The sequence below is a fragment of the Amblyomma americanum genome, chromosome 9, assembly GCF_052857255.1.
Source record: "Amblyomma americanum isolate KBUSLIRL-KWMA chromosome 9, ASM5285725v1, whole genome shotgun sequence".
NCBI lineage: Eukaryota > Metazoa > Arthropoda > Arachnida > Ixodida > Ixodidae > Amblyomma > Amblyomma americanum.
The window spans coordinates 49353117-49380775 of NC_135505.1; the positions used below are offsets into that span (position 1 = coordinate 49353117).

The following is a 27659-nucleotide window of genomic DNA, read 5'->3' on the forward strand; positions in this document are numbered from 1 at the left end:
GTCAAAAACGGATCAATTAGTCCCGTTCCTGTTGGCCGCCGGTGGGCGGCGGCCATATTGCGTTTTTGCGTCATTGGCGGCTGCAGATTAACTTCACGGATGTGGCAGATGATGACACTGCGCACCTAATTATGGCGACGCAAACTAATTGTTTCTATGACCGCTTCTAGGCGGTCAATTTGACCGTATCGTTTGTGATCGAAAATGGCGGCAGCGTACGTCGAAGGGGGGCGCGCGAAAACGCGGTTGACATGCCGGACGAGCTCTTTCGATGCCTTTTTCGACTCGAGAAGCAGACTGTTTCCCGTTGGAAAAGAAACAGACAACTACAAATCACATACTACAACACTTCACCCTTGGACACCCTTGTCATCGATCGTAAGCGCCGAACAACACAGACTCTTTCTTAACAGGTTCATAGCAAGAGAATATAGTGCAGAGTTGGACAGGACACAAGAAAAAACGAACAACACGAGGCCTGGTGTTGTTAACAGGTTGTCTTCGTCGAATTCGTACCATGCGCTCCTTGCAGGTTTTCTCGGCAGACCCGTTGCCTTCATTGCATTCGTTCAGATTATTTCAGCGCACTTAGGTCAACCGCACAGTGCCTTGATTTTAGAGGCCGCACAAATAGCGACAACTAGGCGCGGAACGTGGAATCAGCTGTTTTCGCTTAAAGCAGCGCATCCCCAAGCAGCAAATGTTACCGACCAGCAAACTTAATAGCAAAACTTCGTACTCCTTTTTTTCGTAAATATTTTTCAACTTTAAACACAGCTTGTTGGAAAAATGAAACATCTCTTATTTATTGCTGTTTTTTCCTTAAATCTTCCTATAAGAAAAATTACCACCCGGCACCTCGCCGGGCAAATCAATGCTTTCAGGCCGCCTCAGTGCTGTAATTGGCACATTGGTTACGTCAAGCGGCAACGTCTTATCGTTATGTAATCTTGACGTCACTGTCAATAACATTTGATCGGATTTGTGATCGTCCCGTAGTACGGCCCCTGGCTTCTGTGCAGTTTCTCATGAGCGCTGCACGTGCCATCGTTTCTGTACTACAGAATACATTTTTTGTGGTTAATCTCCGAGCCTAGAGGGTTCTGGCGTGACATTGATTGCATGGACCATAAAGCACAATCCTGGAGAGATCCTTGGGAGGTGATCAAATGCTGCCAGTCGCGGTGCTACCACAGCGCATCAGTCGAGCACTTAGCTGTCGTCTAACGTCCAACCCACATAGCGTCGCAGAGCTGGAAAGAGCTTTCTGGTCTCGGAACATTCAAGCCCCATCAACTGGCTGCTGCAGCATACCCGAGCTCAACAAACTAACCAAATATTACGGCTGACCACTCGGGAACATACGATAGTAATGATTTAGGCGCTTTCGCGTTTGCAAGTGTGGTAAGAGTCGCCATCTCTGCTTACATGGAGTCGCTACCAGCGCCTGAGAACATCCGCCATTTACTGTCACTGCGTCCATGTTTAGCGAGTGGCGTGTTCCATGTTTCAAATGCCAGCTAAAATGTCTGTATCGTCGTGGCGATGTGCAGCGCTCTAATGCTTCACGCCAGCTCTTCCCCTTGTTTTTCTCTCTCTGGCGTTGGTCCTAATACTGCTGGGTCTGCACGGGAAGATTTGTTTTTTTGTCGTCTGCAACTACATCTCTGATCACTAATTCGAAGTCAGTTCTGGCTGTGCTTTCGACCATCGCAGCGTGGCGAAAAATGAGAGCTAGAAGCACTTCAAGCTGAAATGTTCCAGAGCACCTAATTTTACATGTAGAAACAATGAACAAATTAAAAAAGAATTCATTAAATCGAGAGACGCAAAATGGGATATTTATATGCGCCACAGAAGCCTCTGATGAATTCCAGAAGTGAATGCTTATGTTGATGCCGTGCGCGGAAGCATCATCATGATTTATGGGGATCCCTTCCGGACTGTGCCTGCTTCAAGATCCTCTTTCTGAATACTTTAGCCGGTGCAGTGTTGTGTTCCCCAGGCCAAGTGAAATTAATACCCCCCCCCCCCCCCCCGAGTACCACTTCACATAAGGCCATTCATCAAAAAGTCGCCACCATGTTTTATAGTCACTTATGTGCAGTTTCGTCATCGTCGAGGGCGCTTCGTCAGTCAAAGCTTGTCCTGCCCGCTGATATTTATTTCCAAAATAAAACTGTCAAAAATAGGTTCTATTCCTTGCGAGAAATTCCTCTAACGTTTCCTGTGAAACCTCATCAGCCTTTGTCATCACCATTCTGCATGGATAATCTTTTTTCATTACGAGAGCGTGAGCTGTGAATGTAACAAAGTTTTTCTGACCCGAACACTGTCATCCAGCACTTACGGCAGGGCCGAGAATCCATATTTTTTTTGTAGCTGCAATGTACTTACAAACCTAGGCGGCAGTTCACTCCTTTCACGCCTGTTTTTTCCCCAGGGGCGATATTCTCCTCACTCACTGTGGTCGCCGGGAACGCGCCCTTGCCCATGTTTTTGAGCAATTTCGCTTCATTGAAATTCTTGAAAGCATCAAAATACTTTACCGTCGAAAGAAGCAAGGGCCTGAAATGCCCGCTTCAAACATTTAAGGTTTCCATGCTCGTTCAAAGTGCTGTTGAAAATAAGGAACTCATCACACAGAAGACTCGTTCTGACTCAATGCAGATGACACATGAGGATACTACAAGACGGAGTGGAGAATCACGTCACTGCGAACAGCAAAAATCGGGTATGGTGCAACTCGCACGGCTAAAACAGAATTCTAAGAAGCCCCGAATGACCATGTATTTCACAGCTTAATGCTGCTTAACACGCAGAGAAGCCGCTGCCAAAGTTACAAGCTTGAAAATCCAGCGGGAAGTCTACAAGAGGAGGTCGGAAGAAGTGTGTGGTCACCGAGTGTGCGGCCACACAAAAGGCCCTCTTCGGGTGGATTGTAGACCATGCTCTCCGCTCCAGCATCTATCCAGGAAAGGCCAAAATGTTTTGGGATTTGTTTAGACTTAGACAAACGTTTTTCTGGTAGTCTGAAGAATGAGGAGAAATACATTTTCGTGTATATATATATATATATATATATATATGGTTATTTTGATTCTAACCGCTGCAAAATGCGTGCGAGTTGATGTGACCGTGGGCTGGGACAGATTTCAGTATGCGCGGCCGTACCGGTCGACACCATGCAGCCTGTCAACACAAACTAACTAACGCATTGCTTTCACTATAATATTTGCTGGACAACGAGCAGTCGTCTGTAAACCACAGCTTCTTGTTAATTTGCGATTTAATCTGGAATTTAATAACGGCCGAGATGAACAATATTAGTACTCATTAAAGAACCTTTTCCAAGAGAATAGCTCCGTTAACGACATTTCACCGCCGCTGCAGCTTTCATTATTCGCAGAGGGTAACGAACCGAGCAGCTCCATAAAAAAGCGGTGTGATCACGCGCATGAGTGAAGACCGATCGCGCTTTGTGGATCCAGGTATGGACGCTCTTCTTTCGCCGCGAGTCACGGAAAAGAAGCGTTTCTTGGCGCATGCGTGCATAAGCAGCCACCGCTATGCCGAAGGATGTTAAGTGTGGGGGATGCGTAACACGAGAACCAGGACGCACGAAAAACGCTAACAAGTGACACTGATATAACCCGTAACTGTATAAACTCATTTCGTGTCTGCCATCTCGTGTTTCGCAGCGTGTGAAGTAGACCTTACTTGTCACCGTTTATCTTCTGTCCCTGTCCTTTTTCCGCTTTTCGCGGACGCTGTGCACCCCTTATTGAGTAAAACCAAGCAGCTCAAAACTGCTATGTCCTAACTACTAACACATCTACTGCTGACGCTTGCGAAACGCGTTAAGACCAGCTCAATGAGCTGCACTTAGCTACATTGCGACGCCGATCAAGGTTGTAGCCTAGAACTTCTCGGCTTGGAGGTGTTTGCGTGAATTAGCCTTGTCTCTCACTAATACCAAACTTCTTCGGCTTGTACACGACGGCCGCCATGTTACGGGCAGTCGAGGAAGACGGCTCGGCGTGCTGAAAACTGCGCTTACACGTTCGGCTCCTTCCAAGGAGCAGGGCACTGAAGCAGTAGAGAACGGAGGGCTGCAGTCTGCCTCAAAGCATTTTTCATTGATCAAATTCTTTTTTCCTGGTGCTCCTGAAGGACGCTTACCAAACGAACGACCCTTCGCACTCTGCTGGAGTACTTCGCTCTAGCGTGCTTTCAACTAACAAGCTTGGAAATTCGGCAGGAGCCCTTCAAAGCGAGCGGGCGTCGATAATGCTGGCGTCGGTCGTGTTGCTCCCAAAGGCCTATTTTGCATAACAGTGCGAGTCGAAGCGCCGCACGGCGCTGCACAATACTTTCGCTTCGCCCGCTGCTTGTCGTCACGGACAACCGTCGATAGAGATTTGGAGTTGCAGAACGACCGGAAAGCCTTTTTGCGCCATGAATGCAGCGACTGCTAACACAGGTTGCGTCCCGTCTCTTCAGTGCTGTCGGTCGGGGTGGCTACAGACTCGTGCTCACATATTTGAAACGCGCTGTAGCGTACGTAGTCCTGTCGCAGAGCCACAGCGGACAATTAGGGGGATTCACACAGCAACCGCTGGTTATAGTTAACTCTCTCTCTCGCCGTAAACGGCCTCTGCATGCTGAAGGAAAAACCTAGATCTATCTAGATAGATGGCAACCGGCGAAAGGCTGACATCAATCTTTTTTTGTTTTTCGTTTCCCGTTGTGGCTCATGTATTTATGCGTAGCGACCGCAAGAAATAAACCATTGATAGTTAGCGCTCGTGTCGTTCTGTGTCTCTCCTCTGTGTCCTGTTTTGTTACGCGCTGCTCTATTTTCATGGATCACCAACTCGCCCAACAAGCAACACTTCTGAAAAATGTAGGTTCCAGGGTGTGCCTAAAATTGATGTTCTGTGTTCAGGAACACATGGACAAAGTAAAACAGAAGAGGCGAGGTAGAGCTCAAAGACGAAGCTGAAATTTGCAGATAACCCTAATAAAAATGCCTTGCACGGGAGGAGCATTTCCAAGGTCTCTTTTATTAGAGTAAGTGTTGATAGCATCGAATCCTACATGACGGACGGGTGGAAACATATTGGCTGCGATAATTTTTCGTATTGAAAACAGAGCTGATAGCATGGCTGCCAGCTCCTGTATACGTTTCCGCTTTTGTCAAGAAAGCAGACACAGGTCACTGTGTTACCTTGTTATCATCAATTTGTACTCTTTCTTGAGATAAACAACAGATGCCATGCTCAGCCATGTCTCGGGCCCAGTTCAGCTTATCAACAAGCCCTCGAGGATTTCTCTTCCTTCAAAATGTCCCTAGAAGCTTAAGGAAATCCTAGGGGAAATACTTGAGGCGGTGTAATTTCTAGGTAAATCTTGCATCATGGATTGAGATGGCCTTTGGATTCTCCTAAGGAAATCATAGAGAAATGTGACCTGGATAACATCCAAGCACGATGCCAATCAGGAAGTTAAATAGATTGGCCTGGACGCTATTCAGGTCGACCTGAGCCGCTAAAGAATATGAACTAGAAGAGCAGACGTGGTGAAGAACGTGTCAGGTGTGGTCACATGACCTTTTGCGGCCTGTGAGTAGGCGCAGTTGTGGTGAGTTGAAGAAGTGCTGTCTTCTAACTGCGCCCGAATCTGTAACGCGCCATCGCCACACCATCATGGTATTCTGAAGCGATCGGGTGGCATTACTTTGCAGGGCTGCAAGTGATCCTAACGTGGTTCTCTGCGTCGAGAAATCCGCTGAGAATTGTCGACACGCAGGACGCGCTTACTTAGAATACGCCGGCTGTGCCGCGAAAAGCGTGGTAGGGTGCGGTCGTTAACCACACCATATTAACCGGCCAGCGCTCAGCATTAAACGTTTTAACGACCTGACCCTGTTCGGCTGTTCTCCAGCACCTGTGATCGGCGACAGATGCTCCTTCTCTAACCTTTTCGCCCCGCCAGTCTGCTTGCTTCATCTGCAGGAGTGAAACAATTAATCATGCGGGTAGGTGGTTTTTAAGTTGTGTATCCTAAACTACCGCTAACTACACCTGGGCCAGTTGAGCGATGCGCAAGACATCGTTATCAACTGGTGAGTGACAGGCAGTTAGTACAGTCTGTCTGAACCTTTCTCTTTAACTAAATAGGCGCTGCAAAAAGTACAATGAGCTATTTAATGTCTCATAAAAAAAAAACGGAGGCTCACAACCTATTTAGGGCCACGACGGGTATAACTGAGACATATCCGCTTTGGCATTAGGAAGACAATTACGCGCTCATCAAAACACTGCGCGAACACCGGTCCTAACGTTGAATGTGATTCTGGGCCTGCAGTTACGTCCGAAGTATAAAACCAACTCGCCCAAAAGCTCGTTTTACTGAAGGGCGAAAGTCATTTTCGCCGAAGCACACCACAAAAACTGAGCAGTATCATTCGTCACAGCTCGAAGAAACTTTCACTGCCTACAAAAAAGGGGCTAGATGCCTGATGCAGGCTACGCGAACATTCCACGAGCCGGCAGTTAAAACAAGGGAAGCCGCCGCAGACATACCGGTGCTCACGGTCTGCGGACTTCCCAGACACAAGGAAAAAAAAAGAAACAACACCCCTCAGACCCCGTCTATGAGCGCGTGGAGCGGGAATGGTTTGTGCATTCAGAGCAATCTCTGTCCACCGCCGAAGCATCACCGGAAGCTACGTCACCGTGTCGCCTCTCGAATGCCTGACGTTTACGTCACGTGATGAGCGATGGCCCTCGCTTAGGGAGGGGCTTATAAACAATGTGAATACCTAACGGGACAGTGAGAAGAAATTCATGTTAGCCTGTGTCAATTTATTACCCCATTCTAATATCAGAAATGATTTTACTTTTAAAATAGATATAGTAGGGCACAAAAAGTCAAGTATTGAAATACAGGGACACCCTTACTGCCGATTTTCACTACCAGTTTAGTCACGTGAAGACGATTTTTTCTTTTGTTGGAGATACCCGGGGCGAAGATGCACCATTGTTCAAATCCCAAAGTTGACTGTCCTTTCCGGTTTCGACATCACCAGTTGAACCGAATGGGAGGGAAAAATTCAATTTTTTAAGTCCGCTTTAAATTAATTGTTTCGCTCTCAGACAAATGCCAAGGCAGTTCCAACACCCCCCCCCCCCCCCCACCCCGCAGGAAAAAAAAATAATAAACAGGGTTCTTGATTAAGTAAAAAATCGAATGAAGTTCTCTGTCCGTTTAAATGAGAACTTTATAAAAACGACTTACCTATAGTGCAGTGCCTACGCCAAGTGTACCAATGAAGAAGCTAGCCTCCACGATTCTCGAAAAACCTTTTGTCCAAGGTGACCTGACTCCACCTGAAAGCAACAGAATTGGACGTGGCTTCGTTAATAACCTGCACGCATTCCGTGAGTGATGTGGTTGATCGTGCAACGAGGAAAGGAAAATCATGTAAATTTGTGGGAGGAAAGTGGCGGCTTAAAGAGATAAAATCCTACACCTGCAAAATATTCTTCACTTTTGAAAACCAGTGCGCAACACGCTGGCAATCAGACGGCAAGCCGCACCAGCCAGCGCTACATGGAGGCTAAGCTAAAAAAATCGGCACGCGATCGGTAAGAAGCAGACCACACAGTTGAGCATAAAAGTACGTGCAGAAGCAAAACAACAAATGTATTGCTGTGCGCAAAAAAATAAATAAAATTCAATCTGATGCTTCAGTACAAGAATTTGCAGAAGTAAAGTGCTGCTAAAGCCTATACTACTTCTCCTTTCAAATGATCTCTGCACTTTGATAAGATAAGCATGTTCTCGAGAATTGGTGCACACTTAGACCTGGCACAATGGTGGGCAATTTTCGAATCGACTTCAGGGCTCGGGATCCTTTCAGGCGTCATCAACCTGGTATTTGGACATTTCCTCGACTACCGTACATAGATTTCTCCATAGGCCATCGGTGGTGATAATACTTCAAAGCATGAAATTTTTCTTCACTGTATTGTATCTGCTTACAAAACCTTCATGGAGTTCAATGATTAGTGCGCAGTGCTTACAGTTGGCAAATTTTATCCCATATTTAGGCGACGAACTTCTAAATATATCGCTTCGCTACATTTTTCTTCGATTCTTGACAACATCTCAGCTTAGCATTTGCTAATACACCTGGCAGTACATACTTCTCGAGCAGTTTGAAAACCTCTTTTTTTTCTTCTTAGTTGACAGGTGCCTGACTCTTCATCTAGTGAAAAACGAGAAAAAGTAGGCGGAAACAATCAAAGCAAAGGCTCAGCAGTGGTGTGCTAAGCCAGATAACGCCATTTTATTTTGCAGCGATAGCTACATTACAGTAGCATTTCGAGCCTTCAGCGTGGCGGCGCCGCAACGCTGTGGCTGCGCAGCCACGCTGCCACGTGGTCGGTCACGTGGTGTAGACTAGCTGCCGGCGGCACCGTGGCTGATCATGTGGTTTGTCACGCGGTTAGTTGACAAGCCAGGTGGTGCTGTGCAGCTGCTGCTGCCGGCGGCGCGGCGTGCCAGCGAAACCAAGCTGCCACAGCTGTGCGCATGCGCCCTGTCAAGTGGGACGAAGATGAAAAAGGAACGGCCAGAGAAATGCAGCGGCGAAAGACTGACTTTCCAATGCAACTGAGCGAGTTCCACTCGGCCAGCTGTAGCTATCGCGTCACTCCAGGTTTAGGCAGAGCTAAACCACCGCCTATTTTTTTTAGTATTTTTAGAGCGAAAGCTCTACTCCTTCCCTACAAAGCTGAAGGTCATGTGGCTACGAAACTTGACCTTCAAACCATGAGAAGGGATGGCTTGGCTCTTACGTCATCCCACGTGACTCGCCACACCACGCCACAACTGCGCGCGTTGAGCCGACAGCGCTCGCTCGCCTCGCAACTATCGAATCACGTGACTCGCTGCGTTTCGCCACAGCTGCGTATGCGGAACCGACGGCACTCTCGGAACTACTAGAAATCGCGTGACGCGCCGTTCGTTACATAAAGCCCCAGCTTAATGGCCATTTCCGAGGCGTACACGCGAAGCGCCTACGCGCATGGGCGTCTGGAAAACCGGTCTGCGCATGCGCGAGGCGCGAGCGGGGCGCGAGCAGGGCGCAGATATTTGACAATGTCAGATATTTGCGCCCGCACGCGCACGCGCCGGAAGGGGCTCGCCGGTTTCTGACCGACGTGCACCAATGAGAGCGCAGCTCTCCCAACATCCGTTGCGGCCTTTCGCGCCGTTTCTTCGTTTTTTCTTGGTTCACCTGCGGCTGCGGCGATGCCCCAGAATCAGATAATAACGAACTACTCATTGCTGCGGTAGAGAGGCGGCCGCTCGCTGTGGCTGCCAAGTTTTGGCCGGTTTCAGCCCATGCAAATTAGCAACGACACGGCAGCGCTAGTGTTCCTGTGTATACAGGAACACTAGGAAGCGCGAGCGGTGCGCGAGCACCAGCGCGCCAGCACCTGGCCATGGAGATACGCACCGCTTTCGACGTCCGTCGCGGCGCGGCGCTAGGCGCGAAGACGCTTCGCTTGTACGCCTCGCAAGTGTCCATCGAGGTGGGGCTTAAGAGTATATGGCGTGTGCTTATCTTAACAGAGCTTTCGCTCGTTTCACTATGTTCAGCCTGGTTGGATCACAGCTATTTTTTTTTACCCGCAAGCGACGACGGACAAGGGTAGTGAACAACAGAATTTGCGTCGCGTCTTGTTGCGTGTTCTTGTGCTTGTCCGCCTTTTGCGCAGGTGACATGAGGTTCGATTCGCTTGTTGGGGCGCCACTCAGAAAATTTGCTCCGAACAGCGTTCTCAGAAATGTTCTAAATGTTTTTCAACGTTTCGCTTCGGAAGGAGAGGGGCATGTGCGCATGCGCATGAGAATTCTTATAGATTTTTGTTTCCTTTGACGTCACACAAACCAACACGACTTTTATGACGCTCTACTGATTTTGTTCTACGCCTCTGTAAAGAGTTCCCAAAATTCTACTTTATCATTTTTTTTAATGCAAATGACTGTATTTGCGCATTCTAAGCATTCTTGGCGAAGAGCTGCCAACGTTGGCACGACCGACCCTGCAGAGTGTTACGTGAGCAAAAGTAGTGAAGAGAGAAATAATTCCTGGAACAAGGCCCCATGGGTCGAGCATATTTAGCGCAGCGCCCCATCTCGTGCGTTTTGTTGCGCATTAACTCTTTTTTATTTATGCCGTTATTCAGCCCTGTGTCTTACTGCACCTGCGCTGACAAAGGGGCGGAGCGCCGGGGCTGCGGTAGAATTATAGTAGGTTTTCCAGGAATAAAAAATATAATTCAGCTCAAATTCTGGATATGGGAACTCTGGAATGAAAACTGAGGGACGGGGCTTATAATGTTGTCCGCGATATAAATCACCGATTCCTCTGTAAACGTTTCTTATTATACGCATTCGCTGCTTTACAATATGCAGGAGAAAATCATATATAAGGTATTGCATGCAACTCAGTCTCCAAGAGGTTTTCAAGAAGTTTCAAAAGGCGGCCAGGGGCAACTAAGTATTCTTCTCAGAAAACCTCTTGCAGCATGAAGACGGCACGGCTCCGGGCCAAAAAACTTGTCCGGAACTTGATCTGAACCTGCAGTCCTTCGTAGAGTAGTTAAAATGCACTAACTGACATTAAAAGCTGCTGAGCCGAAAGACGAGGGTTCATTTCCGGCCACGGCGGTCGCGTCTCGATGAGGCGAAATGCTAGAAAGCCGTGCACTGCGCGATATCAGAGCACGTTAAAGAACCCCAGGTGGGCGAAATTATCTTCAGCCCTCACTATAGCGTCCCTCATGACCTGAATAGACTGGCCCATTAAGTCGCGCAGACCAAAACAGGCATTATGAGCTTTCCCCAACGATCCTCGATGTACCATCTTTGTCAAAAGTAACCGAGCAACGAGGTGTCGTTTCTTAGCGCACTTGTGGCAGCTCTTAAGCTGGAAATCTGGGTGAGGTAAGAGGACCGTTCGTTCTCACCTGTCCACGCATTTCGGTTTGCAGGGACGCCGTGCCCGCTCCACTACAACGCTAAGAAGCGGAACCCCGCTGCTCGGTTACTTTTGACAAAGTCAGAGGCCTAGGATACGTGATAGTTTCTTTATGTGTCCGTTAGTGTCATCCTATATATTTTTCTTTATTTTGTTTCGAAGTGAATTTCAGCCTTTCAAGGATAGCCCGTCAGATCTCCGAACATCAGGTCTGCATCAATAAAGCATCATAATCACCATCCTCATCATCAGTCAAGCTACTTCGACAGCAAAACATAGGAATTCACCATTTGTTTTCAAAGAACCTGCTGTGTCACAGCGGAAACCACCCGATTCCAGCAAACTCCATTTTATAAGCCCGCCTGACTCACTGGCACCTCCCGCTAATTTCGCCTTTTCTTGGAATCTACTCTGTTGTCCTATGAGACTATAGGTTATCTTTTGTCCACATTGGATCTAATTCTCATGTCCAATAAAAATTATCGTTTTTTTGGGAGAAAGGAAATGGCGCAGTATCTGTCTGATATATGGGCGGACATCTGAACTGCGCCGTAAAGGAAGGGATAAAGAAGGGCGTGAAAGAACAAAGGAAAAAAGAGGTGCCCTAGTGGGGGCTGCGGAATAATTTCGACCACCTGGGGATATTTAACGTGCATTGACATCGCATAGCACACCGGCGCCTTTCTGAAGCAAAAGCTTAACTACGCTATAGGTAAGCTGAAGAATTTGGCGCGGAAAAACGAGGGCAAGCGAGACAAACAAAGACGAGCGCTACTCACAACTGAAGGTTTATTATAGACAATGCTCGAATAAATAGCGAAACCAACAAGAACAAAAACAAACAAACGTCATGAACACCACAGGTTACCCCGTGAATCCCAATGATTTGGTTAGGAACAGATACTCCCTATCAGAGAAGCGGACGGAAGTCTGACTAATGCACTGATCGCCACTGATGCGCATATGAAAGGCTTCCTCAGATATTAGGTGAAAAAATGAAATAGCGTGCCTAAAAGAAATGATCGCATTTCTTTGTCCGTATGGTTTGGTTTTCTGTCGTAAGAAAATTAAGTGACAGCAAAATGTTCATCACACGCCCGACTCCATATTGCCAGACCTTTACATCGGCGTCCAACCACAAGAACTACAGACATTAGAGTGCGGTGAGGACAGTCTCCAAAAAAAGTTTACACATACGTGTCTGGCAACACTGAGCAGGGCGACGCTGTCCACAAAACTTCATCATTGGCTCGGCAGACTCCGGAAGCATTAAGTAGTGCATGTGCACCAGTGGTGCTTGCGCTGCTGTACGGAGTACATAGCGCCCGCGGCCAAACTGCGCCGGCCTGTTTTGCTTAGCGGGGATCCGGCCAGAGGCGTCGGCGAGCTGGAAGCCGGCGAAGCCGCGAGGCACGTCGCAGCGCCGTCCATAAAGCCGGATTAGAGAGCCGAATATTCCGAGACGCGGCGGCTTATGGCTTCCTAGCTGCGCCCCGTTTTTTGTAGCTCTGTGCATGCGCACGTGTTTGCGACACACTACTGCAATGTCGGAAGCGTAGGTTGTTTTGTCGATCAACCAGGCGACTGCCGGAAGTCTGAGGTCTGCCCTTTATGTTCTCCTGGAGCTATTATCAATGGCTGCCTCCAGAATACAAGGCCGATGCAAAGCCTCACGATCATTGAATGCGAAGATCGTAAGCATGCCGAACCATTGGGGTAAACAGGAGAAGGAATTAATACTCGTATTCCATTCGTATACTCGCATTAATACTTGCAATTAACACAAATGTGAAATCAAATTCTATCGCATTCCACTCTTACGATGGATTGAGCGTCCCCAAAGATATGTCTTGAAACTTCCTGAGCAGTATTGTTGCGTACATTTACGGACAGGGGCGGACCAAACGTGCCAATTCAGCACTGTGCCATTTCACTGTACAGACTACCATGCATTGTGAACGACGAGATCTTGGCATAGAAATTGAAGCAGTAGTTCGCACCAGCAATTAGATATTATACACTCAAAGGCGCTCTGTTATATCTGTGGCGCCTGATCAGTTGCGCAAGATCAGTGGGCAATTTTTTTATCGTAATTGTTGCTACTCTTATGTAGCTGATGCAACTAGGCTTTCCAAGGTTCGGAAGCATCTTAGAAAGCAGTCCATGGTTCGTTGTTACCAGCTGTGTCTTCTTTTGTGTCGTGAAATTCTAAAGCGCCTGAATGAAGGAGTATGTTGACATAAATGCTCTTTTTCCTGTGCATATACGCATACAGGGTGTTGCAAGCCATCATCATCATCATAATGATCAGTCTGACTACAACCACTGCAGGACAAAGGACTCTCCCATATCATTTAATTTAACCCTGTCCTTTGCCAGCTGAGCCACCCTATCCCCGCAAACTTCACCTCATCCGCCCACCTAGCCTTCTGCCGCACCCTGCTACGCTTGCCTTCTCTTGGAATCCACTCCATTACACTTACGAACCAGCAGTAATCTTGCATTCGCAGTACATGCCCTGCCCAAGCCCATTTATTCCTCTTGATTTCTGCTAGGATGTCAATAACCCGCGTTTTTTCCCTCACTCTCTCTGCCCGCTTCCGGTCTTTTAACGTTACAGTTATCATATTTCTTCCCATGGCTCGCTGTGTTGTCCTTGACTTAAGCTGAACCCTTTCTGTTAGTCTCCACGTTTATGCTACGCAGGTGAATACCGGCAAGATACAGCTGTTGTACACTTTTCTCTTGAGGGATATTGGTAACCTGCTATTCATGATCTGAGAGAACCTGCCATATGCGCTCCACCCAATTCTTATCCTTCTAGTTATTTTCTCCTCATTATCCGGATCAGCTGTCACTACCTGCCCTAAGTAGACGAATGCCTTTAAAACTTCCAGCATCTCATTGCCAATTATGAGCAGCTGTTCTCTTGCTAGACTGCTGAACATGACTTTGGTTTTCTGCATGTTAATTTTTAGACCCACCGTACTGCTCTGTCTATCTAACTCATTGATCATTATTTTCATTTCATCTCCTGAGTGACTCAGCAAGGCAATGTCATCAGCGAATCGCAGATTATTTAGGTATTCTCCATCTACTTTTATTCCCAACTGTTCCCAATTCAGGCCTCGGAATACCTCCTGTAAACAGGCGGGGAATAGCATTGCCGAGATTGTGCCCCCTTGCCTGACGCCTTTCTTTATTGGAATTTTATTGCTGACTTTATGGAGGACTATGGTAGCTGTACAGTTCCTATATATATCTTCCAGTAGTTTGACATAAGGCTCATCTACACCTTTATCCCGCAATGCCTGTATGACTGCTGAGGTTTCCACTGACTCAAATGCTTTCTCATAATCAATGAAGGCTATATATATAGGTTCGTTATATTCTGCGCATTTCTCTATCATCTGATTGATAGTGTGAATATGATCTATTCGGGAATATCCTTTACGAAAGCCTGCCTGATCATTTGTTTGATTAAAGTCTAAGGCTGCCCTGACTCTATTAGCAATTACCTTAGTAAATACAATGTAGGCAACGGATAATAAGCTGATCGATCTGTAATTTTTCAGATCCTTGGCATCTCCTTTCTGATGAATTAAGATTATATTAGGATTATTAAGATTATAAGGCATTGCGTATACAGGGCGGCTAGATTTTCTAGCAGTATCTCTGCTCCATCTTTCAACAGGTCTGCTGTTACCTGATCCTCAACAGCTGCTTTTCCGCTTTGCATTGGTCCTAAGGCTTTCTTTATTTCCTCTTTCGTTATTTGGTTCATTATTTCTTTTTCTTTCGGAGCCAATGCTTTTGAAGAAAATTGGTCCGCCGCAGACGATTGAAAAAGGCAACATAGCGCGTGAAACAGTGTGGCACAACTCAGAGGATATTTTATTTTGTTGTGTCTCTTTTCTTTGCTATTCAAAAATAATTAAGTAAAATGTCTTATATTTATTTTTGATACAAGCACAATTCTTCAAAATGTACACGGACTCACAGACATATGATGTTTGTTGTAGCAGCGCAACTCTTTTTTCCTGAGTCTAAAAAAAGCACGTGAAATATTAAATAAAAAAGACACGCCACTTCGCTGCAGCGTTACTCTATAGCTGCACCCTGAACCAAATTTTCAGACAAGATATCAAGAAACCTGACCATGCCAAAGTGAGCGGCCACCACTCACTTCCATGGTCAGCAAAGAAAGAATGCTACTTTTCTCTACGTGGGTTAAACGTTCTTTTTTTTCCTTTGCGATGAAACAATGAAACCTTCGTCGAAATAGGCTTTCGCTGTCCTTAAAGTTTTAACTCGGTTATCAGAGCGGCGGCGCACGCTTTACGTGTTCCCGACGAAGGTGCTGACGCAGTTTCAGGCCGATGCTGGCCGCAGCTTCGAGCCCTCATTTTGACGCGGTCAGCGCTCAGGATGTTTTCGTTGAAAACCGTCGAGGGCGGTAAAATAAGGTAGCGCAAGAACGCAGTCACGTGATTTTTTTAATATATATTTCGCGGCCTCTCGCCAGAAGCTTGTAGAAAGGACCGCGCACAAAGTGTATTGTTGCCATAATCTGAATCGGCCTTTCTGAACCTTCTATGTATTTATTTATTTTTGTATCTCAAGGGCCTACCTGGGCATTACGTGGGAGGGGAGGAGAGAAAATAACAAAAATACACAAGCGTTCACTTCATATATAATACAAATTAAGGGAAGAAAAGAATGAAAGAACAAGCGTTAATTATCAAATGGGGTCGGTGTTATTCATCTTGGGCATGGTACGGTGAGCAATAATAAAAAATAATATGTACACGTACAAGGGAAAGCACTGGTACAAGGTGGAAAGTTCAAACAGACTGCAATGCTGCGCCTGATTTCAGAAATGTTAGTAACGATGAACGGAAAGATGATTCGTTAATAGCCACAATGCTATCTGGTAAAGCGTTCCTCTTCCTTAGAGCGAGGACTAATTACTTTGTGCGGGCAAAAGTTGTTTGAATTTTATGCGCATGGTCGGTAATAGATGATACGTGATGTGCCTGACTGCGAAAGATGAAGCCCCTTTTCAGTCGCATTACTTAATGAAACGCGCGTGTGCCTAGAGTCATCATCATCATCATCAGCCTTACTACACCCACTGCAGGGCAAAGGCCTCTCCCATGTCTCTCCAATTAACCCTATCCTTTGCCAGCTGCATCCATCCTTTGGCTGCAAACTTCTTAATCTCATCCGCCCACCTAACCTTCTGTCGCCCCCTGCTACGCTTACTTTCTCTTGGAACCCATTCCGTTACCCTTAAGGACCAGCGGTTATCTTGCCTTCGCATTACATGCCCTGCCCAAGCCCATTTCTTTCTCTTGATTTCGACTAGGATGTCATTAACCCGTGTTTGTTCCCTCACCCACTCTGCCCGCTTCCGATCTCTTAACGTTGCACCTATCATTTTTCTTTCCATGGCTCGATGCGTTGTCCTTAACTTAAGCTGAACTCTTTTCGTTAGCCTCCACGTTTCTGCTCCGTAGGTGAGTACCGGTAAGATTATGCTGTTGTACACTTTCCTCTTGAGGGAAATTGGTAAATTGCCACTCATGATCTGCGAGAATTTGCCATATGCGCTCCACCCCATTCTTATCCTTCTAGTTATCTTCCTCTCATGATCCGGATCAGCTGTCGCTACCTGCCCTAAGTAAACGTATTCCGTCACAATTTCTGGGCTCTCGCTGCCAATTGTGAACTGTTGTTCCCTTGCTAGGCTGTTGAACATTACCTTGGTTTTCTGCATGTTAATTTTTAGACCCATCGATCTGCTCTGCCTGTCTAACTCATTGATCATGATTTGCAGTTCACCTCCTGAGTGACTCAGCAAGGCAATGTCATCAGGAAGCCTAGAGTATAAAATGTGACCTGTACTCGTTTAATGGCCCGTCTGAGCCGGATCTCCATATCTTGGGTTTTCCTTACCCGACGCATCTCGTGTTGCGTAAAGCCAGTGTAATTGTTTAATGACGTGAAAGAGTACGAGGGGTGTAATGCACAAAAGCGACATGGGCTATGAGGAACGTCGTGGTGCAGAGTTCCGAATTGAGTTTTATTACTGGGATTATTTAACGTGCGGCTACAACACACAATACACGGGGACATTACATTTTGCCTTCATCGTTGGAAATCAAGTAGGCGAGGATTAAAAAAAGTGTTAGAATTTTAACGTAGTTAAATCGAGTAGACGGAAAGAATGTGTTTATGGTTGCTTCATGATTTTTGTCGTCAGCCCCACTGACGATATTACTTTGTATTAGTTGACGAAGGCGACGACGTGCAATGCAGAGCGATAGAGTGTATCGTAGTTTACCACGAAGCGTGATAGGCTACAGTGATGTATTTGCTAGACACTGGGCTAACTGGGCCGACGTTCTACTCCTAGACACGTATTCTAGAAAATCTGCATGCCCGTCCGGACTGGATCTCCATATCTTGGGTTTTTCTTACCAGACGCATCACGTGTTGCGTAACGCCAGGGTCTCTCATCACAACATGGTTTCCGTGCCTAATTGCGAATACAGCCGTCCTAAGTTCCAACCTCGTTGGGCTCTTTGGAAGCTCAACGCTATGCTGATTGGCGATGAGGATTTTAGAGCACGCGTAAATTAAGCCTCCCTGTCCTGTTTCCCAAGGGGAATGCATTTACGTGTAACTTGGGAGATATTTAAGCATGAGGTGCGAAGCATAGCAATTGAAATCGGTTTGGTTAAGTCCTACTTTAGAAAAGCTGAAGAGAAGCAGTTACGGAATAAACCCTCAAACCTTTTCTGATGTTGAATTTGACATTCCTAGTTTGCACAGGGAGGTAATCGCTGGTGTGAAGTGCCCCCTTCAAGTAGTTTGACGCGTAACGCTACAGGGCTGCCCGTATTTGGGCTCGCACCAATATCGCCTTTCACTCTAAGGAACTGCCTCGTCAGGCTTTGATTGATGAGCGCCTTCATGCAGTTGGCAAGCGAATGTCAGCATTTTACATTGGCAGTGCCTTGCTGACTAGCACAGATTTAATATTATCGGAATTCGAGGAATACTGCGAGTCTATCTTTACCGCTTCCTCCCAAGACTCAGATCCTGAGCCTGTGGCGCCTTTCATTTTGCTTGTTAAGCCCCTATGTGAAGATGAGTGCTGGGCAATAAGTGGCTCTTTAGCAGAACTAGAATTGATCAGTTGTAACTTTAAAAGACACCTAGACCTGATGGTCTTCCTGGAGGAATTTACAAAGCCTTTACGCCCCTCTTGAGACCGATTCTACTTAAGATCAGTCTGAATAGATGAGTTCTGCCGCAAAAGGTTTAAAAAGTAACATTTTATTAATAACAAAGAGCACTGATGAAGCAAAATTGCAGTGTGTAGAGGGCTATAGGATCATTGCGCTGTCTAATGTGGCCTATAGGATGTTTGCAGAAGTCCTGACGATCGGCTACAGTTTGCAACATCGATTGTGTTTGCACCTCACCAGACGTGATTCGAGGGAACGTTCCATTCAAACCAGCCTACATATTGGCCGAGCAGTTCAACAGTTTTGCAGCAACTCTAGGGAACTACTGGCAATGCTTCAAATTGACTCTGCGAATGCCTTTGATCGTGTGCGGCTTAATTTTCTGTTCTCGCTTTGCAACACATTACTGTTGGCTGAGTTGTATTGGAAGGAATTCGTTTTTGCTACAATTTCTCTACCCCCTTGATTGCAAGAACGTGTTCTTACTATACCTTCCGATCACCGTGCATGTGAGACCGTAGGCAAAGTGTTCTTTGCATAGAACATCATTCGTTTAATTATGTACAGTGTTTGACATCATATTTCTGTGAAACTGCAGAATTAAGCACATCACCAAATAGTAGAATTTACCGCTTGAAGATGTAATCAGAAGCGATTTTATAGTCGGAAATTCTTTATAATGTAATGACACGCAGCGGTAGGTAAATACAAACTTCTCGATTTGATGTCGAAACACCTGCTTGAGGCAGAAAGAAACGAGTGTTTTAAATTCTCCCTCTTTCTACTTTCATTGCGTCCTTCTCAATTTTGTTTCGACTTTGTTTCCAGCCCGCCGCGGTGCCTTAGTGGTTATGGCGCTCGGCTGCTGACCCGAAAGACGCGGGTTCGGTCCCGGCCGCGGCGGTCTAATTTCGATGGAGGCAAAATTCTAGAGGCCCGCGTACTGTGCGATGTAAGTGCACGTTAAAGAACCACAGGTGGTCGAAATTTCCGGAGCCCTTCACTACGGCGTCTCTCATAGCCTGAGTCGCTTTGGGACGTTAAACCCCCATAAACCATAAACCACATTGTTTCCACTACGCCGGGCTTTAATCAGCTAAAACATTCCTTACTTAGTACTACTTTTCTACAAAGAGCTTAAATATATTACAGTCTATTTTGCTCTCAATGAGCTAGGCAGTTTATTGTAGCAGTGTATTCACATTTTTAGCCGTAAGTGTTCTGCGTTTGATGTTTTGTTTCTGTGCCAGACTTGTTTTGACTAGCTGTAATTAAAATTAATAGCGTTTTTACTCCCTCTCTCCTATCGTAAGTCCTGACAGCCATGCTGGCAGTGTGTTTCAAACTGTGAATGATCACCTAGCATTCAGTCGTCGCACTGATGTGGCGACACGGCCTTCTGTTAGCAAAGGAAATTTTGTGGGCTCGCTTTGTGCCCAAAGCACCCAGATTTCGATGAACAGGATATATAAAAACGCCAAGCGCTGCTCTTTCGGCCACAGTTAAAAACAACACGAGGTCGGCAATTAACCTCGAGGCTTTTACTGTGGCTGGCTGCATATCGGGTGTCTTTGGCTGCAAAGGCGCACATGGTGTTATTATGGAAAAGTATACGCGCACCGACCAATCAAATAACTCGGCCGGCGAATCTTTTTTTTGATGGATTGAGGTGTTTAAAAGAGACTAACAAGAACTTCAGGGCAATTTTTATCTCATTAATGTTTCTTTCTGGTCATTGTGGCTACGCTGATATCTACCGCCACCAAGAGATGCAATTATTGGTGACGAAATGAAATTTCAGAATGGAGTGACTGGAGCTTTACAAGTTCAGTGCGATTTAGCCTAGCCTCAGCGACCTGCGCGAAAAATCATGGCATCAATGCAGTTTTCTTGCAAAAATGGCCAGCCGTGGCAATTGCAGTAGTATTCTGTTCTAGACCTTATCTTTGCTTTAAATGTTTCGTTTCAAACACAAGTCATATCTTTGTCACTGGAACGCAGTCACGTATAGTTACAAGCCAACTTCTATTTTTCCTCAGTATTTGCTTAAGAAGGCGCAAGATGGTAAATGGATCGTCTAGTTCGATTTATAGCAATCTTAGTTAAGCGCCATCTTCTTTTCGCGAGTACCATGCGATAAAGCATGACCACGGAAGAAATTGTTCCTATCTCTAACTGAGCTAAATTTCTAAAATCTAGGTAACCCACCCGAGGATTGCATGATGTTCTTGAGGACGTATTAAGCTTGCACATGCAGTTCTTTTATCATTTGAGATTGTTCTGCGCTAGGCATCACACTTTTCCAATGACTCAAAATCCAGATTGTCATAACCGACTGATAAGAGGTATGCAGGGCGTAAGCTTGAGACCTATTATGGGAACAGGTATGACGCATCCTCCAAAAGTGTTCCACGGGTACACTTCCCCTCATTCGAATCGTCTGCACACCAGACCACGCTTCCCTTCGTGGTAACGAGCACGCCCGCGCGCTCGCCCGAGACCTGACCCGCCCGGTACCAGGGCGAGAGCCCAAGACATCTGCCCAGCGATTTACAGGCGAAGAAGAGAACGAAGTTAGAACACCACCGACACAACTTTTATCATGCACACTCATCCTTGAACACTGCACACACAAGAGAAGAGCAATCCCCCCTCCCCTTCGCAATAAACACACAAGTTACTCAACAGAGCGGACACCATAACTGGCGCCAGCTTCAGACACACTTTTCCAAACCTCTACCACGAACACCGCTTCTTTACCACACAATATTGTGGATGCTGTCCAACATGCAGCAGGCCTGCACCCATACTCTTGCACTCCCTAATGGCAATGCCCCTGTCCACCAAACACCCATTCTCCGCCTCACTCTCTTCTCTTAGGAGGCTGCTCTGTCTAGCAGAGACCCACATGAGCAGTAACCGCTGATTGACTGGGCGCGCAGGATAGCGACAGCCTTCAGAATCTTTGACTAAGGACACCACCCGAGCAGAATGGCGGCTTGCTACCATTTTTTAAGTGAAAGTTCTTTCTCCTCCTCCACGAATGAGGTGTCATGTGGGAGCAGCTCGACCAATCAACAGAGCTCGGCGCACCAAGGGGACAGTGAGCAAATAATGTGTTTCTAAAGTTGGTTTTCTGGAGAAGACTTAAAAATTGGCACCGGTAGCAATGTCTCGAGGACCTTGCTTGTTATTCACTTGTATCCTGAACTTACTCTAGTATACTTCCCTGCAGTTGCATGCAGCTGTTCGAAGATCCTGATGGACACAAGGCAAATAGTTTTCGTTCCTTACATAGTTATTGAGTAAATCTTCCAGAAGCAGAGTAATGATGGTCAGCTTTAAAAATCGAATATTCCACGCTCAGAGCAGTTCCGCACCCCGCTCCACATGACATCGCATCACGGAGAAGCTGCTGCAAGAATACACACTGAGGAACCAGTTCAAAAAGTGCGGTTTCTTAGAATTTTCTTGCATGTTTGGTGCTTTATACTATGGCACATTAACTTCAGACGTATGCGAACCATAGTGAAGCCACCGAATATTTGTTGCGGAAACCGCAGAGCATTACAATGGCTCCTCGCCGCAATAGAGGAGCTTCGAGAAAAAAATAAAACTGTGCTATTTATCGCACCTAAGATCCATAAAGTAAAATAGAAAGAAGCAGCCCACATTATGTGTCTCACTCCATGAGTCGCCTATCTGTTACGATCAAGCTCTTCACCAAGCCCACGTAGATATTTAAATGACTACGTTTTCTGTGCCTTCCCTTTCTATAGGCCTTTGCAGCCGACTGCACGCAATTAGACCGCGTTTCTGTCTCTAAACAGACACACAACTGGCACGGACTCCTGAAAAGATTAGAAAAGCAGAAGGTTAGCAACTTCCGCTTTCTGGTTTTGGCCAACAGACCCTCTGGGGACTGACTGGTCTTGCCGGGAAAATGAGAAAGAGAGTTCAAGCGCCGGAAAGCATAACAAGAACGAAGGACCCCTCCGAAATGCTGACAAGGCGGAAGTTCCGGCGTGATATAGGCGAAGTTCTAGGAGTGCAGGGCGGGTTCCGCAACTCAACTCGGCACCGGTCTTTTTACTTAGATATATACATTTTTCTCTTCACTTTATCACCTCGCTCTGAGCGCACCGCATAGTCGCTGGCTATCGATCTTCATGGAGCCAGAGTGCACCGCGTTCCAGACTCTTCTCTGCTTCTTCTCACCTCACCCATGTCCTAGATAACAAATGTGTGGTAACGGATCATTGTTTTCTTGGAGCCTAGAAGCGTGAGGTTCAAGTAAGTAGACCGGGCATTTAAAACATTTTTTTATTTTGTGCGAGAGTCTAACACACTGAAAATGACTGCGCTGAAATAAATGGCGAATAAAGAGCTGGAGGCAGGTTCGAGTTATTTGACATCACCAGCTGCGGCTTCCTCAGATGTGCGCCAGTGTATTTGATGTTCCTTGCCCTAACGCTGATTCGCGTGGTGAAAGAGAAGAAATTTATTCGACCCGAGCGGGTCTCGAAGAAGTTGCGCAGGAGGGTAGAGTAGAAATTTCTCGGGAGAAATAGAATTTAGGCACTTTTATCTATGGAAGAATGGAAGCGAGCCTTGCGCCAGAAAAGTGAGAAGGCAGTTACCAAATAATCGCTATGACACGAGTGAAAAGAAATTTTAATCACTTAGAAGATGACGCCGATTTCTGCGAGTATGAGTCATTTTCCATCCCGTCACCGACCATATTTTCGAGGAATTATGAAGTGCAAATGTGTGGATTTATAATATTGCGATAGGAAAAGAAACCCCATTGAGGAAAAAAAAGCGGCGCTCGTCCGTCACTTAATTCCGGTGACAGGAAGTTACGTCAACCAAACCGGATGCGACAAATGTACGTGTCAATGAGCAGGTTCTAATGCTATCCCATTGTTAACATTTAAAGCAATTAGGCGTCCCTGCGAATTTTTTGAGTAAGCGTGTGTAGAAGTAGCTTAGGTGAACCATTTAAAACGCTTAGAAAACATATCTAGTTATGTTAGCTCAGAACTCAAATACTCCGCACTGACTGTATTCCTTGCTAAGGCAACCGAAAAAAATAAAGAAGAGTGCAACGCCTAAATCGATACTCAATTATTTTGTTCTTATTAACTGCATGTGAAAGAAAAGTGTTCAGTTTGTAAAAAATTAAGAATTACAATCAATAAGAAGCACGCGAACACCACAGACGGCGACGTTCAAATAGCATTATATTTTTAGGCAGCCAGGCAATTACGGATAGGTTATGGAAGAAGAAATGGCGGCTAATTGAAATTCGCACGGTGTATCCAAAAAAAAGTGAGGTAAAGCGCAGCAGCTCAGACTAATGTACTGTATGTAAAAAGAGTTTGGGTTTATAGGGGTTTAACGTCCCAAAGCGACTCAGGCTATGAGAGACGACGTAGTGAAGGGCTCCGGAAATTTCGACAACCTGGGGTTCTTTAACGTGCACTGACATCGCACAGCGCACGGGTCTCTAGAATTTCGCCTCCATCGAAATTCGACCACCACGGCCGGGACCGAACACGCGTCTTTCGGGCCAGCAGCCGAGCGCTATAACCATGCACTTAGCCACCGCGGCGGCGTGTATGTAAAAAGAGCATGCCTATCTAGACAAGATATTCATGGCTAACCCGAACTATGAGGAAGGTAGAAAACTGACACCCAGCTTGAATGAATTTAATGTACAATGCTAGGCGAGGAGCATCAGCTTAACAAAACATCGGTAAAAAAAAGGAAGCGGCCTTTGCAGCTTCCGGATGGTCTAATGGGGGTGGTATTTGCTCTTTTTGCTCGGAATAACAAGAACAGGCACCTTTGAGTTCGGAATGTAATGAGCATAACACGTAAAAGGCTTACCATATACAGCTACGAAACGTGTAGCTGCTGTGAGGTGAAAATTGATGGTGACGATTATATTACGGAAATCCCACTAGTAAGGCCGACGTGTTCGGAAGAGGGCTGGGCGGCGGGGAGATTTTGGAGATTGATGTGTGCATCTTGAGGCGGTTTATAATTGAGTATTTAAGGGGCAGTCCTGGCTTTATTCATGATTAGAGGAAGATGGGAGGTCACGTTGCACCGGCACCTCTTAAAATTTATCCATGTTGTCAAGAAGCGAACGTAGAATTGATGATCATGCTGAAGAAGTTTCCAACCTTGGTGCAATTAAAATTCGAACAATTCCGCATATTCACAATTGTGCAGCTCAGCTTTACCGCACCGTTTTGCTTGCCTTCGAGACAGAAAAGGATTAAACGAACGGAGGCTAGCCTTCGAGCATTTTCCGTCTGGCGGCCTCAGCCTACCAGAGATCGGCCGTGACGCTTCAAGTATCAGAACTTGCCGCTTGCTTGCTACTGCGCATCAGATGACAATGTGCCTCTGTTACATATCAGTCTCAAAAGTGCACGTGGCACATTTCTAAAGGGTCTTCCATAAAATATTCATGAATTTCCGTTTTGCCACCGCATTGCAAGCCCACACCGCATTCAAGTTTTCCGTGTGTATTTCACCCTGCTCCAATGAAGCACAGGAAATGAACCCTTCAGTTCTAACGCACTAGTTTTTGCTGTTTACCAGAAAATTTTAATTTCTACTCAGACTGATGTTTAACAATTTCTCGATAGCGCCTGAATGGCGCCCACTCTTGGTTCTCTGGCTGTTCCTGTTTCTTGAAGCGTCTTTATACACAACAATGAATTCCTAGCTCTCCCTAGGAGAAGGCCATATCTGCCTATATGGGGGTCAGAAAGAACTTTGCCTTGCACTTGGTTGGCACGAGATAGTACCTAAAGGCCAAGTATACACGTGACCTTTGTGTGAGTCCCAGTCTTACAAGAAATACAGCCACAACCAGAAACTTTCACATGATGTCCAGGTGTCATCCGTAAAACCAAATATTTTCGTCTATGGTTCATCCCACATCAATGACAACGCCCTGCTAAAGTCGTAATATCATAAAACCTGTTTCTTGGCTTTGCCAGGTGTATTCGCCCGTAGCGCAACTTATGGGATACAACGAAACGGACCTTACGACGATCAACTGGATCACTGTGAGTCTGCATTCCGTGTAGTATCGTAGAGTTACGCCAGTATGGCATTCTAAACTCGTCGCTAACAGCTGCGACTCTTCGTTTTATGATACAGAGACAGCGCCTAACAGCGCTTTCCCAGCGATGTCTGAGTCGTGATGGGCTTGCCACAGACTATACACATCGCCCCCCTAGTGAGGAATGAGATCTGTTCGCTTGGTTCGGGAGAGGTCTTTCTACACATCGTGTCAATTAACTAGGTAAGGTGGCGCCAGATGCAGCCACTATTTGAAGGTTACTCCATTAAAATTCATTGTGCTCATATGACTCACATGTGAGATGTCAGCCATGCTCATGAGTGCGTTGCCGTGGGCGGCTACACAGGAAGGAACTGCCTAGCTCAATGATGCTGCTAATGATTCCACAACAACTGTGTTGTGGAACACATGATTTAACGCTATAAGGTTAATGCTCCCGTTATGAATAAAATCCGGCTCTCAGGAATCTACGAACGTAAAGTCGAGAATAGCCCATTCCGCATATATGGGCGTTAACACACTAAAGCTATCGCGTCATACCCTTAAGGCGGTGCTTGTTGTTGTTGCCTCTGAGGCGATGGCAGATACCCACGGTGGGGGATTGGCCAGTGTTAGATGCTTATTGAAACAGGAGGAAAAGTCATCCAGGCTTTCTGAAGCGGCTCATAAATAAAAATTGAGTGTGAAAAAACGGATATCAAATTCCTAGAAATTTTGAGAATATTGGAATGAAATTCGAGGAGACAAAAGGGTGAGTTTAAAATAAATTATTTAAAAAGTAAAAATCGTAAATAAAAAATTTTGTGAGAAAAGTAAATGGAAAGAAGGTTTAACACAAAAATCTCCCGGTCTCGATAATATACCCGTGAACAAATTCACACACAAACTTAAGGGCATGCTCTTTAACGGTTGCACAGAGCGAGAGGAGGACGGGGACAGTAAACGGCAGGCCTAATTGATCAGGGTGAATTTGCAAATACAGAATTTTCTGTCCTGCAAACCGCCGGCAGGAGAGGGTGAAATGGTCTAAGATTTCAAGGTTCCCGCATGACGCACATAGATTCGACAGCGTGCACCCAGAACGGCACCCAGAACGGCACAGTGAAGATTTAGACGAGGAATCTTGCAGCGCAATAGTGTCATGGAAATCTCACATTGCCTTGAAGCACATGAACGAATGTTCCATGGGAATTTTAAGTGTTCATAGCCCGCTGTAGCTCATGTTCTGTAGTACTTGGAAATGTTGATAAAGGGACGTGGTTGCAGGGTAAGGTTTGGAACGACATGGGCAACAGGCCCATTGATGGCTGATTTTGCGGTGTAATCGGGATCGGTACAAGAGACTAGTCCGAGCTTTCAAGCGCTGCCAAAACTGAGCGACTGTCCGAGAGAATCATTTAATGAGAAATATGACGGGGAACATTTTGAAGGGCCAAACCAATAGGAACAAATTCAGCAGCAAAAAATGGCGCATGATCTGGGACCCGGATTGAATAACGCTAATCTAGTGCGTGGGAATAAACGCCTTCTGCTACTTCTTCGGCCTGTTGAGACCCATCCGTGCAAATTACTGCTTGGCTCGGATACTGGAACAGATATTCTTCCAGGAGACCATTTAGCACATTGGCTGTCAAGTTACGCGGAGCTTGTGTCACCTACATTTATTTCTCTTTTTTCATTCTTTAAAGCTAGCCCGGCACGTCTTCGTCTTTTACCACCCCATATCTGTGGCTGTAGACGGATCACAGCTTTTCAGGACAATACATTCTACCTTTTGTGGCTGGTCGTTAGCTCTGACTGATTTGGGTACTAAAAGATTGCTGCTACACGTCTAAGGCTGACATCGGACTGAAGCTGAGGCCGCAGTAAAAAAATTGTTGATGAATTTCGAAAACCTCGGATTTCGGGAAGCACGCACCCAAAATTCATAAAACGGCTTTCTTTGCATTGTTTTCTTATTCAAAGTGCCTGCACGTTTCCCGGAGCGAAGATGCACACTTCCTAAAATGTGCCACAAGTCGGTGGCATAAGTTCACGTGACCTGGGTGGCCCACGTAGATTGCTTCTCTATAGGGATTTTCCGCTCACGCCATCAGCGCAGCCGTCGAGGACTGCAGATTGGGAGTCTTAACGCTGCCGCGTTAAAACGTGGACACTTACCTATAACTCACGAACTTGAATATAGTTGTGGAATTTTTTAAAATTAAATTTTTCTCACTCATATATCAGTGTATTTCTG

General features: G+C 46.1%; 1 protein-coding gene across 1 annotated transcript in view; it reads right to left on the reverse strand.

Annotated features, from left to right (window-relative positions):
- LOC144105326 (uncharacterized) overlaps positions 1 to 27659 on the reverse strand; it is a 263954-nt gene that overhangs the window by 157535 nt on the left and 78760 nt on the right. Inside the window, exon 2 of the mRNA XM_077638461.1 lies at positions 7303 to 7394. The gene's annotated coding sequence lies outside the window, so the exon portion shown is untranslated. The remainder of the gene's footprint in view (positions 1 to 7302; positions 7395 to 27659) is intronic.